The 14748-nt window shown below is 49.3% G+C and overlaps 1 long non-coding RNA gene across 2 annotated transcripts in view; it reads right to left on the bottom strand.

Annotated features, from left to right (window-relative positions):
* Window positions 1-1049: 1049 nt before the first annotated feature.
* LOC144149325 (uncharacterized) overlaps window positions 1050-14748 on the bottom strand; it is a 77482-nt gene continuing 63783 nt past the window's right edge. The window contains exon 2 of one of the 2 annotated variants that reach the window (XR_013318268.1): window positions 1050-1379. This is a non-coding gene — a long non-coding RNA (uncharacterized LOC144149325). Of the gene's footprint in view, window positions 1380-8594; window positions 9149-14748 lie in introns of those variants that run through there. The other variant, XR_013318267.1, reaches the window with a different exon arrangement.

Here is a 14748-nt window from a genome sequence, read left to right as displayed (position 1 = left end):
GAAAAAAACTAAAATTCCAAAAACAGTACGGCTATTGTTTTTGAAAAACTTGAAAAACACTTTCTAATTATGGTTTGACAAATTTTGCTGTATTATTAGTTTACTGATTGTAAAATATTTTGGAATGTAAGCCTTGTGTTATTTTAAAATTGTATTTATATAGTAAATTAGTGTAATACAATGTCAAAACAAACATATGAACGGACAAAACAAAAAAACAATAGTAATTTACTTCTAAGTGGTACAAAAAATGTAGGTATTTAACATATACCATGATGCAATAATGAGCGAAGCGGGGTTGTTTATATTATCGGGCCCCATTTCCGTAAAAAGTGATTGATTACACCGCTGTCTAAAACGAGTAAGTGTTGCAAGCACTGAAACACTTTGGTTGCATCTACCTGCTCAGGAGTTCGGTAGGCAGAACGCCCATGTTCCCTCACTTCAATTCCCGCAGATGCGCTGCCGGGCTTTCTGGAGCGCTCGAAACCACCGCACAGCTTTGAACGTACAATATCCCCATTATAATTCACGACCTAATGCAGTGGTTGTGTCTCCTGTATATCGGTGTAGAACTTTTTCAAGATGTAAAAACAACAGTACCTGCGCCCTCTTCAGCATGCCCACCGGGTTACGCTGACGCCCTCCAACCTTACCCCAGATTTGTGCGCACGAACAGCCAATTTCAGTCACGGCCCCCCTTCAGAAACGCGCCGCCACATCTTGTGGCGGGATGAGGGACGAGCTCAATAGCGACTTCGCTTTGACTTAGGACGCTGTGGTATTGCAGATTGTCCGCGACAGAACCGCCATTGATCGAAATGTTTGGCAAATTTTTGTTCGTGTACCCCTTATCCAAGTATTTGTATTGAATCTCAGAGTAATATTCAGTGTTGCCCCAAATGTTTTTGGCAGTAGCCAGCGGCTTCTTGGGCTAAATTGATTGCGCAGCAGCGCAAGTACACGTGCTGTCATTAGTAATTAGAGCAAGGATTTGTGAATATCAGAATGCATTTGTCTTACTGGCTTTAAGAAAGTCATTACCGCTTTACTTACAGTAAGCTTTTTCGGTTAGGGAGGACTCTTTTAAACGTACTTTAACGCAACCAGGTAATTTCCGGAAGAAGCAATTGCTTTATATGCGCAAGACCGCGTTCGAACTACTCGTGAAGGCACCTCTACAAAAATGATAGAGGCACCTTTACCGGATATTGCAGACCATCCTGTTTCCAAGCATTCCAAGAAAGCATCAGGAGAGGACCTCACACTGCACTCCCGCAAATTTTGCTGATCTCTGGAGGCACTCTGCGTTCAAATGCCTGTCCAAGGAGCTTCGTCTGCTTGAGCATGCTGTGGTGGCTGGCAAAGCGCATGTTGTCCTGGAATGAAGAATACACCCTCTGTAAAATCCGTTCGAATTTCGCCGAAAAAATGGTGGTAGTACTCCTCCTCCCGTGTTTTTAAATCTATAATTTATACCTTTGTATAAGAAACAGCTATGAATTTCTGTTTTCTACAATTTGACGAAACTCCTCTATAACAGAGATAACATCATTAGGATGCAAGTGAGGAAAGTGCACCACGACCCCTAACGGGGCACCTTGCGTAATCTTGGTAACGGTATTGGCGACACCGCGGACCCCCAGCCCCCGTACCCACGCTGTAACCAACCGTGGTGAAGGGTAGAAACCTCAAATGGTGGCCTTCGGAGCCCAGGTCAAGTTCCGGCGGCTGGGCTCCCTGTATGCCATGCATGAAGCTCCGGGACCTCTTCAGCTATTAGGATAAGGCTGACGAAGAAAGTACCCCAGTCTCCCGGCTTTTATACTATGCCGTTTGTTATTTTCAAACCCCCCAAACGTGATGAGGGGCCGCACCAAAGTATGATGATGATGTTTGAAGGTTAATGGCGCAAGGCCAACTAGGGAAAAGAGCGCCAAGAGAGTTTTTTGATGAATAGGTGACAATTAAAATTGGTTAGAGGGAGTGGAATAAAACCAAGTAAAGACTATGAGCACGGCTGGTGGAAAGGGCCAGGATGAGTACCAAGAGGGGTTAAAAGATAAATAAGGTGGCTGGTGTAAAGGACCAGGGGTACAACTATGGGTGGTATGAAATGAGCTGTAAGAAGTGTGCTTCTGAAAGAAATTAAACATGCGCAGAACAGAAAACATGGCATCGTATCCGAAAAAGTGTGACGGATGTAATGGAATATGTTGTCTGTAGAGTTCTCTGAAATGTTTGCGTCGTGTAATGTCGAGGGCGTTGCATTGAATGAGGATGTGTATCACAGACAAGCCCTCCCAACACGTGTTACACAGGGGTTTTGCAGATCCCGTGAGCAGGGGCGAGTACGTCACATGTGTATGGCCTATCCGTAACCTTGCTAAGGTAACTTCAAGTTGCCTGTTGTGTGAGTCAGTAGTGTATTGTCCCATGTGTGGTTTTATTACGTGTAGTTTGTTGCCTGTCTGTTCGCTGCAGTCTGCTTGCCAACTTTTACAGAGTTGCAGTCTAATGCGTGGCGTGAGGTCTGTGTAAGGTAGTGTTGTTATGTTTATTGTGTTATGGAGTGCAGCACTGGCGGCCATTTCACCCTCAAGTTCATTTCCGCCGATGCCAGAGTGGCCTAGCACCCAATACACAGTCAACCCAAGGTTTGAAGAATACGCCTGCATAAGCAATTGCACGACAAGATTAACGACATGGTTTTCGATGAATTTCCGGATGAGAATGTGCGGACAACGCTCAGCGAATCTGTATAGATGATGGATTTAGGAATATGATGTTCAACTATAGGTGTGCTGTGTGATAAGCACCGTTTGTCATACTCTGCATAAAGACTTCGTACAGGGGTCGTAGGGAATGCGCCCCAAGAGAGGCGAAGCCCCATGTGAAGAACTGGGTCGAGCATTTTAAGTGCTGCTTTCGTGGCTGACCCATAGACAACACTCTCATATTCCAAACGAGACTCCAGTAGGCTTGTGAAAATATAGAAGAGGAGTTGCTTGTCCTTTCTATAGGACTGGTGTGACAAGATTTTAAAAATGTTGAGAGCCTTTAGACATTCACGTTCCAATTGTTTCCTGTGAGGGTTTAAGGTACGCTTTTCATATACCACCACAACTAAGAACTGGAGTTCCTTCCTCACAGGAATCGAAACTCCAATAAGAGTAATGTCTGGGTCCGGATGGTTCCCCCGCTTCCTGAAGAAGACAACACAAAGGATTTTTTCCGGCTTAAGTTTAAAACCATTCTTTTCTGCCCAGATGGCAAATTTTTTTGACACCGAGCCTGACTTGACGCTCACAGATAGACGTATTGCATGATGTAAAAGATACCTGGATGTCCTCTACAATTCTACATACATTGAATCAGAAATTATAGGTGGCAATGCCTTCCCAAAAGAGTTCATTTTATCTATGAGCAATGTGCAGCTTAGAAAGCCACCTTGCTGAACGCCGTTTTCTTCAGCATGAACCCTTGAGAGTGCGCTACTTACTCGCACACCAAATGTTCTTTCGGACAAATAACTAGCAAGAGTGTTCATCATGTTGCCTGAGACAGCAAATGACTTCAGGTAACTGAGGGTCCCGTAGTGCCAGGCGGTGTCACAGGCCTACTCGAGGTCAAAAGACACCGTTGCGCAAAACTGTTTATCAATAAAAGCAGCCCTTATGTAATACTCGAGCGCGAGGAGTTGATCGTTAGTGGATCGCCCTAAACTAAAGCCAGCCTGGCATATTTCGAGGAGACCACTGTACTTAAAGGGACACTGAAGTGAATTTGTCAAGCTCCCGTTTTTGCTTGCACTGCGTAGACTGGCTCAAATTAGCACACTTTTCATCGTTTATCCGGTTGACAATTCGGTAATTATTTTACAAAGCGCGAAAGAAGAAAAACTACCATGCGCGGTATGCGGCGGCCGCACCAACTAAAGCTGTGATGTTAGGAGGAGCCGCACCGTGATTGGACGATGCCCAATGTGAGCAACCAAACAAGTTTCGGTTTCGGTTTCGGTTCTGTAAAACACAACCGGTGGTGTTGTTGGATGGGCATTCTCAATAACTCAGTAATCATCGTACCGCGCTTCTGCCATGTTGTCAGCTGTAAAAATGCATAAAGATAAGCCTCCCAGGACGGCTTGGAATCGTAGCATTCACTAGCCGAGGCCTACGCAGTGCATGGACGCCCTCCGCGTACCCGCAGACGCCCAAATGTCATGCGCTTTTCCCCCATATTTGGAGCTTGCCTCACTCATGCCTGTACCGTAAAAAGCGTGTTCGCACCAGGCCAAGGGTCTGTTCATTCTGGCCTGTGCCCACTGCCCGCAAGCAGTCGGTGCTTATGGCAACAGCACGCCAACGAGAACTCGCTAGCGCGCCAGTGCCAGCCTGCGCGCGTTCTGTGAACTAGTTCGTGGAGCCATGAACGTTGCGGCCCAAAAAAAAGGTGAACTCATTGTAGAAAACATCGGCAGAAAACGAAAAAGTTAACTTACACAAAAAAAGCACGTACCCGCGGGGACTCGAACTCGTGGCTTGCAAACGGGGACTCGAACTCGTGGCTTGCAAAACACTTCCGGCAACATACCTAGCGCCTCAGAGCACTAGGCCACGGAACGGGCTCTTCTGACCTTGGTAATATAAGGTATATATTGTACAACAAGTTTACACTTTTATTTAGTTTTGGCATTTCAAGCAGCTTTTGTATTGCGCTCGTGCAGTAAGCGTCCCCCGAGTTTCCACAATAGCTCACGTCTAGCAATTGCATTTCGTAGACGGAAAAGCGTTCGCAGATGCGTAGTCGTGCTGCTGACCGCTGTGCTTGTTCGCCCAGCGCAAAAAAGTGCTTCCCGCACCATATTTTTACACTGTACAGTAAAAATATCAGTTGATTTTATTTCCTTAGTACCTATATTGACTTCGCTGACTCTTCTCCCGCCTTCAAGAGGCCTTATATTTTCCTACTGGCGTACCAGTCAGCGAAGCGTCGCATGTGCGCTTGTGCAGCGCTTGTGTGAAGCGACCTTGTCTTGGAGCTAGATACAGTGTACAAACAAACCAAGTAAAGAAAGGCCCATTCTTCCATTCACAAACGTGTCCTGGCTTCGTTTCAACTGAGCGAACGAATTGCGACGACCCGTCGGCGGCCGGCGGACGAAACGCTGGGCCGACTGACTCTGTCTGAAAGGCTGGGGAGCCGTGCAGTAGCGCCTAGCGCAGCCAATTGCGAGCTCGGCTCCTCTCGACGTCACACGAAAACGCCGCAGAAAATGGGTGAGCGTAAAGAGAGGAGGACAGCATTTTCGAATTAATTTTTCTACTAAATAAAATCGCGTAAACGCGCCCAGAGTGGTCGTAACATGGCCTGGGGACTCCGGACTACAATTTGCGCAAGTAATCCCGCAATGTTTACATATCACTTCAGTGTCCCTTTAAAAAAGTACACAAGCCACTTGTTTATCATCTTCTCGAGGAGCTTGCACAGGCAGCTTGTCAAAGCAATTGGCCCATAACTGGCTGCAGAGGAAAGGTTCTTGCCTTCCTTGAAGAGAGCTACTGCTTTGGCCTCCCTCTAAGATTTTGGAATGTGCCTCGAAAGCCATATGGTGTTGTATAGGTTTAGGAGTGTTTCAAGAGTATCTGGGTGTAAGTGTTGTATCATGGCGTATGTAATCTTATCTGCGCCTGGAGCTGAAGGTTTACATGTGGTCAGGGCTGCCTTCAGCTCATGAATTGAAACAGGAAAATTGTATGAAGTGTTCGACTTGTTGCTATCCCGCCGGGACTTCTTTTCGACAGATGTTTTGTGTTTCATGAACGTGTTTGTGTAGTGCGCTGGACTTGACACGTGTTCGAACTGTTGTGCAAGTGTGTTAGCCTTATCGTCGAGTGTGTCCCCCGTTGTGCTTACCAGGGGCAGGCTGTGTGTCTGTTGTCCTTTGAGCTTGCTTATGTATCCAGACTGTGTGTGTCCGTCTATGAACTTATGAATGTCAAGAAGGTGTGCCAACTCTTTCGTTTTGTCTCACGGTGCACACGTTTTCCTAACGCCTCGGCCCGTTTGAACACTATGAGGTTGCCCGACTTGGGGCATCGACGGAGGATACCCCGCGTCTTGTTCTGGGCCTCTCGGGCTCGCCTACAGTCCTCATTCCACCACGGCCTCCTATGGTTGCGCGGGGCACCAGAGGCGTGGGGAATTGAGTTTTCGGCGGCGTCGAGGATGTGCGCCGTGATGAGTTGGGTAGCTTCTTAATGTGTAGGTGTCCTATCATTGTGGGGTGTAGTTTCGATGTCTCTGTAAATGTATTCCATTTAGCTCTAGCTTCATTGAACGTATTTACAACATGGTCTTTACCTATATATGTTAGTAAGGTGCAGAAGTGGTCACTGCCATATGGGTCAGTGCCCACACCCCACTCGAGGAAAGGAAAGAGAACTGCGGAGCCAATAGCCAAGTCAAAATATGAGTATGTGTTGTGTTCTTCGTTATGATATATGGGCTCAGAGTAACAGGGTGGCGTGCTAAGGATTTGCGGGCAATTTGGCTACAGTGCCAGAAGAGTGTACAGCCATCCTCGTCCTTTCTGAACACCATGTCACTATTCAAGAAATTGGTGTGATTGGAATTCAATTGCGTCTTTTGTACACACATTAAACTTGGCTGATTAGCATGCAGAATCTGCTGATTAGCATGCAGAATCAGAAGTCACTGCTGGTGGAGGGAGCGGTGCAGAGGCGGGTTGGGCTGCCTGGGGCAACCATGGGGAGGTGGGCGAGACCAAGTTTGACTCATTGTACTGGGCTACCGCCGAAACCAGATGCCGCTCCACCTCCTGGCGAGCTGAGTCGGGGTACCTCCCCAGGGGAAAGAGGCAAACCTGTTTCGCGCCTCTGGGAAGGTGATGTTTTCTGTGACCTTTATGTTTAATATTTCCTGTTCAAGTTTAAACTTCTCGAATTTTCTGGTGTACGCCACGTGTGGGCACTCATGATTACTGCAGAGGAGTTGTTGTGAGCTACAGTTATCTGTGGGATGTTCCTGTTGGGCGCACATGGCACAGGTCATTTGGCGCCGAGATAAGTTAGTACCATGCCCGAACCGCTGGCACTTGAAACCGTGTCGCGGGTGCGGAATGTACGCTCGGACGGAACACCGGATGAAACCGGCATAGATGTGGTCAGAAAGAACGGAACTGTCAAATGTCAGGATGATATGTCTGGTGGACTAGTGGGTATACCTTGTCGGCTCCTTTTAAGGTGATGCTTTTGACTGCCGTCACACCTTGACTTCTGAGGCCTTCAAGAAGATCGGCCTCTGTCTCGTTTGCAAGATCTGGCTCCGATATCACACCCTGCGAGCTGTTGAGGGTGAGGTGGGGTGTGACCTTGATTTCGAGATCGGCAATACGGTTCTGGTTAAAGAGTTTTGTGGCCTGCTGCGCACTGTGTACCTCGAGCAAGATTTTGCCGGTTCTTTGTTTCTTAGCTTTATAGGATTCACTTACAATACTTTCTAAAAACTTCGCAATCAACAACACGGACTGTGAAGAAATAGGCCTGCCTTGTTCAAGAAATTCAATTACCAAGAAGTAGGTGCAGTTGTCAGGTTTTGGGAGTTACATGGTCGGAAGATGTGGAAACGCTACTTTGGTGCCGCCCCTTTTAGGGGGCCGTTCATTGGGTTTGGGGAATTTAGAAAAAACCATACAGGATGTATAAAAGCAGAAGACAGGGGCTACTTTCTTCGTCAGCCTTACCGTGATAGCTGAAGAGGTCTTCGAGCTCCCTGCCTGGTAAACAGACAGGGAGCCCATCCGCTGGAGCTTGAACTGGGCTCCGACAGCCACTATTTGAAGTTTCTACCCTTCACCTTAGAAACACATCACCACGGTTGGTTCCAGAATATGTTGGGGGCTCGGGATTCACGGTGTCGCCAATACCAGCACCAGGATTACTCAAGGTGCCCGGTGTGGGGCGTACTGGAGTATCTTTTCCCCCATTGCCATTCTCAACCATTCCTCAACCGAAAAAAAATTTCGATTTCTTGTGATGAAATCCCTCAATTTAGCCAAACCTCTTGCATCCCAGTGAGTTTTCTTGATTGCAAAATATTTTGAAGGCATAATTCGAACATCTTAAAACGCATAAAAACAAAGGACTGGTGAGGTCCTTGTTGAGGTGAATGACAACCAGTAGGCCAGAAAGCTTCTAGCCCAAACTCGACTGACTGCTCTGGCCATAAGGGTCACGCCCCACCGGAGCCTCAACAGCTCCCAGCGTTTTATCTCTGAGCAAGATATTTTGAACTAATCCGATGCGGATCTCCTTGGGTCCTTGCAGGATGAGGGCGTCACAGCCGTGATGCGCATCACCATCCGCAGAGGTGACAAGGAGATTCGTACCAAGCACATAATCTCGACCTCTAACAACTCAACACTTCCGCAACATGTAAATGCTGGCTTTATCCGATGCTCCATCCGTCCCTACATCCCGAAAAAACGGCGCTGTTTTAAGTGCCAGTGGTTCGGGCAGGGTAAAAACTTTTGCCGTGGCTGAACAACCTCTCTTGTGTGAACTGCCGGGGGCCGCATGTGGCATACTCCCACAAATGCAAAAAATGTCAATTAGAAGAAAAGATAATAAACATCAACATCACTGAGAACATCACCTTCCTAGAGGCGCGGAAGAAGTTCGCCTCGTTCACCCCTCGGGAGGTATGCCGACGCATCTCGCACGGGGATGGAGCGGTGTCCGGTTTCCACAGGGATCCAGTTCAGTGAGTCTGACCTGGTCCGTGCCCCGCCCCCTCTAGGTTGCTTCAGGCAGCCAACCCGTCACCACGCCGCTTACTGAGGCAGCAGCGGTTGTGGTGCGAACCGCTTACGTCGGGACCACTGCCTCTCGCGTCCTGGCCTCTCCGTCCTCTAGTGCTTTGGAGGGGGCCGAAGAGATGGACACAGGGGGCCCCGCATCGGCTCACATGGCCACCGCACCACCCGTGCCACCTCTGGCGCCCCAGAGACCCTCGGCGGTGGCGGGTATAACGAAGGTCCTCCGCAAGGGGACCAAGTCTGGGGGGCCCGGGCCGCCGGGAACTTCTTTGACATCTGATGAGGAGGTGGATGTCGGGCCGTTCCTGCCTGCAACGCAGTGCAAGGAGCGGCCTCCTGCTTCCAAGCCTACACAAAGGCCCCTAAAACCCAATCCCAGAATAACAGTCCCCAAAGACACTACATGAACACACACACACACTCCACTCATTCCTAAATGTAAATAATACGAAACGAAAACACAATTGAATGGAACTGCAGAGGCCTCCTTAAAAATCTTGACGATGTGTATGAGATGTTGCATGCCAATCAGCGAAGTGCCATGTGTCGCCAAGAAACACAGCTGAATCCCAAACAAACAAATTTCTTAAATAGGTACATGGTATTCAGAAAAGACATGGTTGGCTGCACAAACTCTTCGGGTGGTGTGGCCATTGTGGGCCAGTAATCCTTAGCATGCCACCCTGTCACTTTGAACACGGTCTTTGTGGCTGTAGCCATCCGCACAATAATATTTATTAGGCTGATAACGGTGTGTTCTTTTTTTATTCCTCCGGATCTTGAATTTTCGAGCTCTGGGTTCGTGCCGCTGGTTGACCACCTGCCCGAACCATACATCTTTGCAGGCGCCCTCAATGCGCACAACTCTCTTTGGGGCTCCTCCAGAACGGATGCCCGAGGGCGCCTGATAGAGAAATTCCTAACATCCCCAGGAGCATGCCTTTTAAACAAAAACCTTAGGAAACAACACATACCCACATCTTGGCTGGGCTATTGGTTCCGGAGTTTTCTTTCCATGTCTTGAGGTGGGCGTGGGCATGAACCCATATGGTAGTGACAACTTCACCACTTCACTAATGTATATAGGTAGAGGCCCAACGAGTCCATCTTCCAACAACAGGTTTCATGAACCAAAAGGAAACTAGAGTACATTCACAGAAACAACTAAACTACACCACACATCCATGAAACACCTACACGTTGAGCAAGCAGCCTAACTTATCACGGCGCACATCCTCGACGCCACCGAAAAGTCGACTCCCTAATCCTTCAGTGCGTCCCGCAACCCAACGAGGCCCTGGTGGAACGAGGACTGTAGGTGGGCCCGAGAGGCCCAGAACACGGCGTTGGGTGTCTTCGCCGGTACCGCACGTCAGATAATCTGATTTCTTTTAAATGGACCAATGCTTTCGGGAAGCGAGTGCGTCGAGAGGCAAAAATTGACCTCTGGCGCACTTTCCTTACTTCGATCAATTCATACACAGACACTCCCAAGGTATGGAGAAGAATACGCGAAATTAACGGACAACAGACACGCAGCCTGCCCCTTGTCAGAAATGCACAGGACACACTTGAAGGCCATGATAACGCACTCGCTGCAACACTTCCAACATGTGCACCGTTCAGCACACTACACCAACACTTTCATAAAACACAAAACATCATGTGAGAAGAATTCCTTGCGAGATAGTAACTGCGAGATAGTCGGCACCAAGTTGTGGGATCCGTCGACCCCCAAGGACGAGACTCGACCGTCAAGGGGGAGAGAAGCGACCATGGAGGTCTGTCTTTAATGGAACATCAAAGGGAAGAGGAAGAAACAATGCGTGCGCTCGGGAAGCGCGAGACATGACCATGCCAGCCAAGGGAGATTGACCTCAGTTCATTAAAGATAATGGCTGGCCGCACCCGGCCTATGGCGGTCGATGGCGATGCAGCTGTGATCTCAAAAAGATTCTACATCTTCCCGGCCCCCAACGACGTGGAGCGAGCATGCTTATAAAGGGTAGAGACGTTGAAAGGGCAGCCATGATGCAAGTCCCTCGCAGTCTGCGCGTATAGTCTGGCGTACCCGACGGCACGATACAAAGAGGTGTCTTTTTCGCAGACTCTTGTCGGGGTCCAGTACGAGACGAATGGCCCTTGTATTGGCACCATAGAAAATGTCGATGTGGACGCGGCTCCCTGAAGAAGCAGTCTTGGGGAAACGTGGTCCTTTCAAGCCGTGGATTTCGTAGTCCTCTGTTATCCAAAATTGATCAGCGGTCGGAAGTGCAGTCGTGGGAAGCCCGCGGATTTGTCTCCGGTTCCGAAGGCTGCAGACAAATCGACACGATCGCGTAACTACGGAGGGGGTTTGTAGTAGACAGCCCAATGGGTTATTCTCCGCCGAATTCGAGGTACATATCTGAATTTTAGAGGTCTGTGGACTTGTTTCCTCGGTTATTTGCTGTGGCTGCATAGGAAAATTCTTCGGTTCGTGGGGTGAGTTGCTCCTAGAAGAGATCCCTGAGGGTCCTTCCCACGACACCGAATGCGTCAGTGGCTGGCTTTCCGTTTTCTTTGATAAGTTCTCGTCTGAGGTACCGCTTCCTAGGGAAAAGTTCTGGTCGTCGTTTTTGGCCAAGTGACCGGTTCTTCGCTCTGCTCCTTCGCAATTGTCACCTAGGTCACCTTTGGAATTGTCACCTCCCTGGTTGGAGGGACCAGCAAGTTCGTAACTTGCGCCGGCAAAATACATGTTTTTCTTTGGTTCTTCTACGTCTTCGTTGCACATTGAGGGAACGTGTCGTCGTTTACAATATGGGCAGACAATCTTCCTTTTACCCTGTCGAGCGATGTGTCCATGGGTCAGGCAGCGGAAACAACGTCCGTGTTTTGCTAGGAGAGACTTCCTTTGCTCCATAGTGGTTTTCTTATCCGAGCAAGATCCCGTATCGTGCAGGCCGGAACAGAAGAGGCACTGTCGCGTCTAGTTAGCTGCGGCATACAGGGCTGCCGCAGAATGTCGATGTTTGAACGTTGCTGTTTGACGCTGTTCCCTTGGTTCATCATTCGCCTTAAACTTCATTCTCGGAGGCCCGCTCAGTATAACTGCTTCCAGACATTCAAGCTCGACACCAAAGAAGTTAATTAAATCGTCGAGCTGTTTCTTATGGTCTGTTCCGGTTGACGTTGAAGCAGTAGGCAACGCTTTCGAATGCCGGTGGTATCTGAGGACCATGTCTCGCGGAAGTGCCCGAAGAAGTATCTCACGTAGCATGGCACAATAGGTCTCTGGGCTCGTACCAAGTGCAGTCAAGCTTCTACAGTGTATCTGCACGTCGTCGTATAGCTTTCGTAGTTCCGTGGCGCCAGTTGATGAGGAAACAGGTGGTATGTCAATGAGAGCCCGCAGGTGGTCTCGGGCAATAAGAGTCTGGTCACCGAACCGCTTCTGAAGTATTTCTATCGCGTCATTGTAGCATTTTTCGGTCATGGGCAGTCCAGAAACTGATGCAGCGGCCGAGCTGGTCAGAAGGCTGGTCAAGTAATAAAATTTCTCCGTTGCCCGCAGTTCTGTGTTGTTATGTACGACGGACTCGAATAAACTCCAAAATCTGATCCAGTTTCGACGGTCTCCATCAAACTTCGTTAGTTCTATTGTCGGAAGCTTCGTTCTAGTGGTTGCGGTTTCGCTAGGCGGCGGTCTCGTTAAAGAAGGCAAAACGAGCGACTCACCAGCCTGTTGGCCTCCAGATCTGTGTTGAAGCTCCGCTCTTATCTTCACCACCTTGTCGTTGTAGGCAGTCGTGTTGGAAGTCTCTTCGGCGACCATTTCGTCCTTGATGTTCCCCAAAATGTCCTCGTCCAGCTTCTGGATAGGTCCATACATGACCTCAATCCTCTCCAAGGATACCGCTGCGTCCATCGCCGTGGTGAGGGTGCCACTTCGGAGGCCGTCTTCTATCTTGGTCAAGACGGTGGAGAGCTTGTCCCGAAGGGCGGTTCGTCGCAGCAGCTTCCGCTCGATCGAAGTCATCCTTGGTCCTTGGAGGTAGGTCCGCCGGTCTCTCAAGCAGAAGCCGTCGAAGAAAGGCTGTCGGTCCTGCTTGTCGGTGTCGGCCTGGCAGACACGAGTCCCGGGTTTCTGCACCAAGTTGTGGGATCCGTCGACCCCCAAGGACGAGACTCGACCGTCAAGGGGGGAGAGAAGCGACCATGGAGGTCTGTCTTTAATGGAACATCAAAGAGAAGAGGAAGAAACAATGCGTGCGCTCGGGAAGCGCGAGACATGACCATGCCAGCCAAGGGAGATTGACCTCAGTTCATTACAGATAATGGCTGGCCGCACCCGGCCTATGGCGGTCGATGGCGATGCAGCTGTGATCTCAAAAAGATTCTACAGTAACAAGTCGACTTCACCTTATAACACCCCCTTCTCACTTCTTGAGCTGAAGATCTCAGTCAGTACTTTCAAACCATCAGCTCCAGGCGCAGACAACATTACATACACTATGATACAACACTTACACGCCGAGACACTTGAAACCCTCCTTCACATCTATAACAATATTCCTTTCGGGGCGCATTCCAGGGTCTCGGTGGGATACCATCGTAGTGGCCATTCTTAAAGAGCGGAAGGTCCCTTCCTCTCGCGCAAGTTATCATCCAATCGCCCTGACAAGCTGCCTGTGTAAGAGAAAGAGAGAGGGACAAACATTTATTTTAGTAATGAGCAGGAGGATGTTCTTAGGGCCTCCACCCAGTGAGAGGCATCCTTATTCCAAGATGCCTTGGACCTGACTGCTCATAGGTAGGGTTGGGATTTGGGGTTAGAGTGGGGGTCCGTTGGCACTCCCATACCACGTGGTATAGGGTGCCAGCAACAGGGCAAAAGTTACAGGTGGCCGGGTATTGGGTGGGGTACATAGCGTTCAGTAGGGTGTTATGGGGATACGAAGTGGTTTGGAGGCGCCGGAAAGTGGTTTCTTCGTCGCGTGTTAGTTGTACATGAGGTGGCGGGAAGCGACGGCGGTCGTTTTTTGTAGTGGGATAAGATTTCGGTGTATGTATGGATTGGTGCTGGCTTTGAGGCGCTTCGGTCGTTGTTTTCTCCATCTGAGGTAACGGCCCGGTGTGTATGAGCACGGGCAGCGGCGTGTGCCGCCTCGTTCCCTTCGATGGACTGGTGGCCGGGTGACCAGATGATGTTAATTTCTGGTAGTCTTTTTAGTTGGCGTAGAAGGTGCAGTGCTGGTTGATAGATGCGGCCAATGAGAAAGTTTCTGCAGGCGGTCTGTGAATCGGTTATAACTGTAAGAAATTCCTCGCCTGTTGTAGCGGCAAGGGCGATGGCACACTCCTCAGCAGTCTCAATGGAAGTGGTGAAAACGGTCGCTGCTGCCAGTTCTGTGCCTTGCGTGCTAACGACACAGGCTGCATGTGCTTTCTGATGAGGCTACGGCGATGCATCTGTGTACCGAGTGCATGGTAAATGGTGATTGTCCTTATTAATCAAGCGAGCTCGTGCAGTGCGCCGCTGTTAGTTGAAAACCGGGTTCATATTTCGGGGTATGGGGGCTACGCGGATGTGTTGCCGAATGTCTGCTGGGATTCGAATTTTCTCATCTTCTCGTGGTGGGACGTTGTAGTGTAGACGGAGAAGTGTTGCTGTTCCCGTGGGCGTTATCTGTAGTCGGCATATCTGAGATGCGTGGTGGGCCTCTTGTATTTCCTGCCAGGTGTTGCGGACCCTAGCTGCAAAAGTGTTTTGGTTGCCGTGCTGATTGGGAGCCCAATAGTGGTCTTGTAGGCCTGGCGTATGGTGGCGTCGAGTTTCCGTATTGTGGTCTCAGGGCCAGGTATGGCGTACCATACGCTATCCTGCTGATGAGAATGGCTTGGACCATGCGTAGGGTGTCGTGTTC

Source organism: Haemaphysalis longicornis, unplaced genomic scaffold (assembly GCF_048455015.1).
Source record: "Haemaphysalis longicornis isolate Haplotype H1 unplaced genomic scaffold, Haemaphysalis longicornis Haplotype H1 scaffold_8, whole genome shotgun sequence".
Lineage (NCBI taxonomy): Eukaryota > Metazoa > Arthropoda > Arachnida > Ixodida > Ixodidae > Haemaphysalis > Haemaphysalis longicornis.
This window is presented reverse-complemented; position numbering and strand designations above follow the sequence as displayed.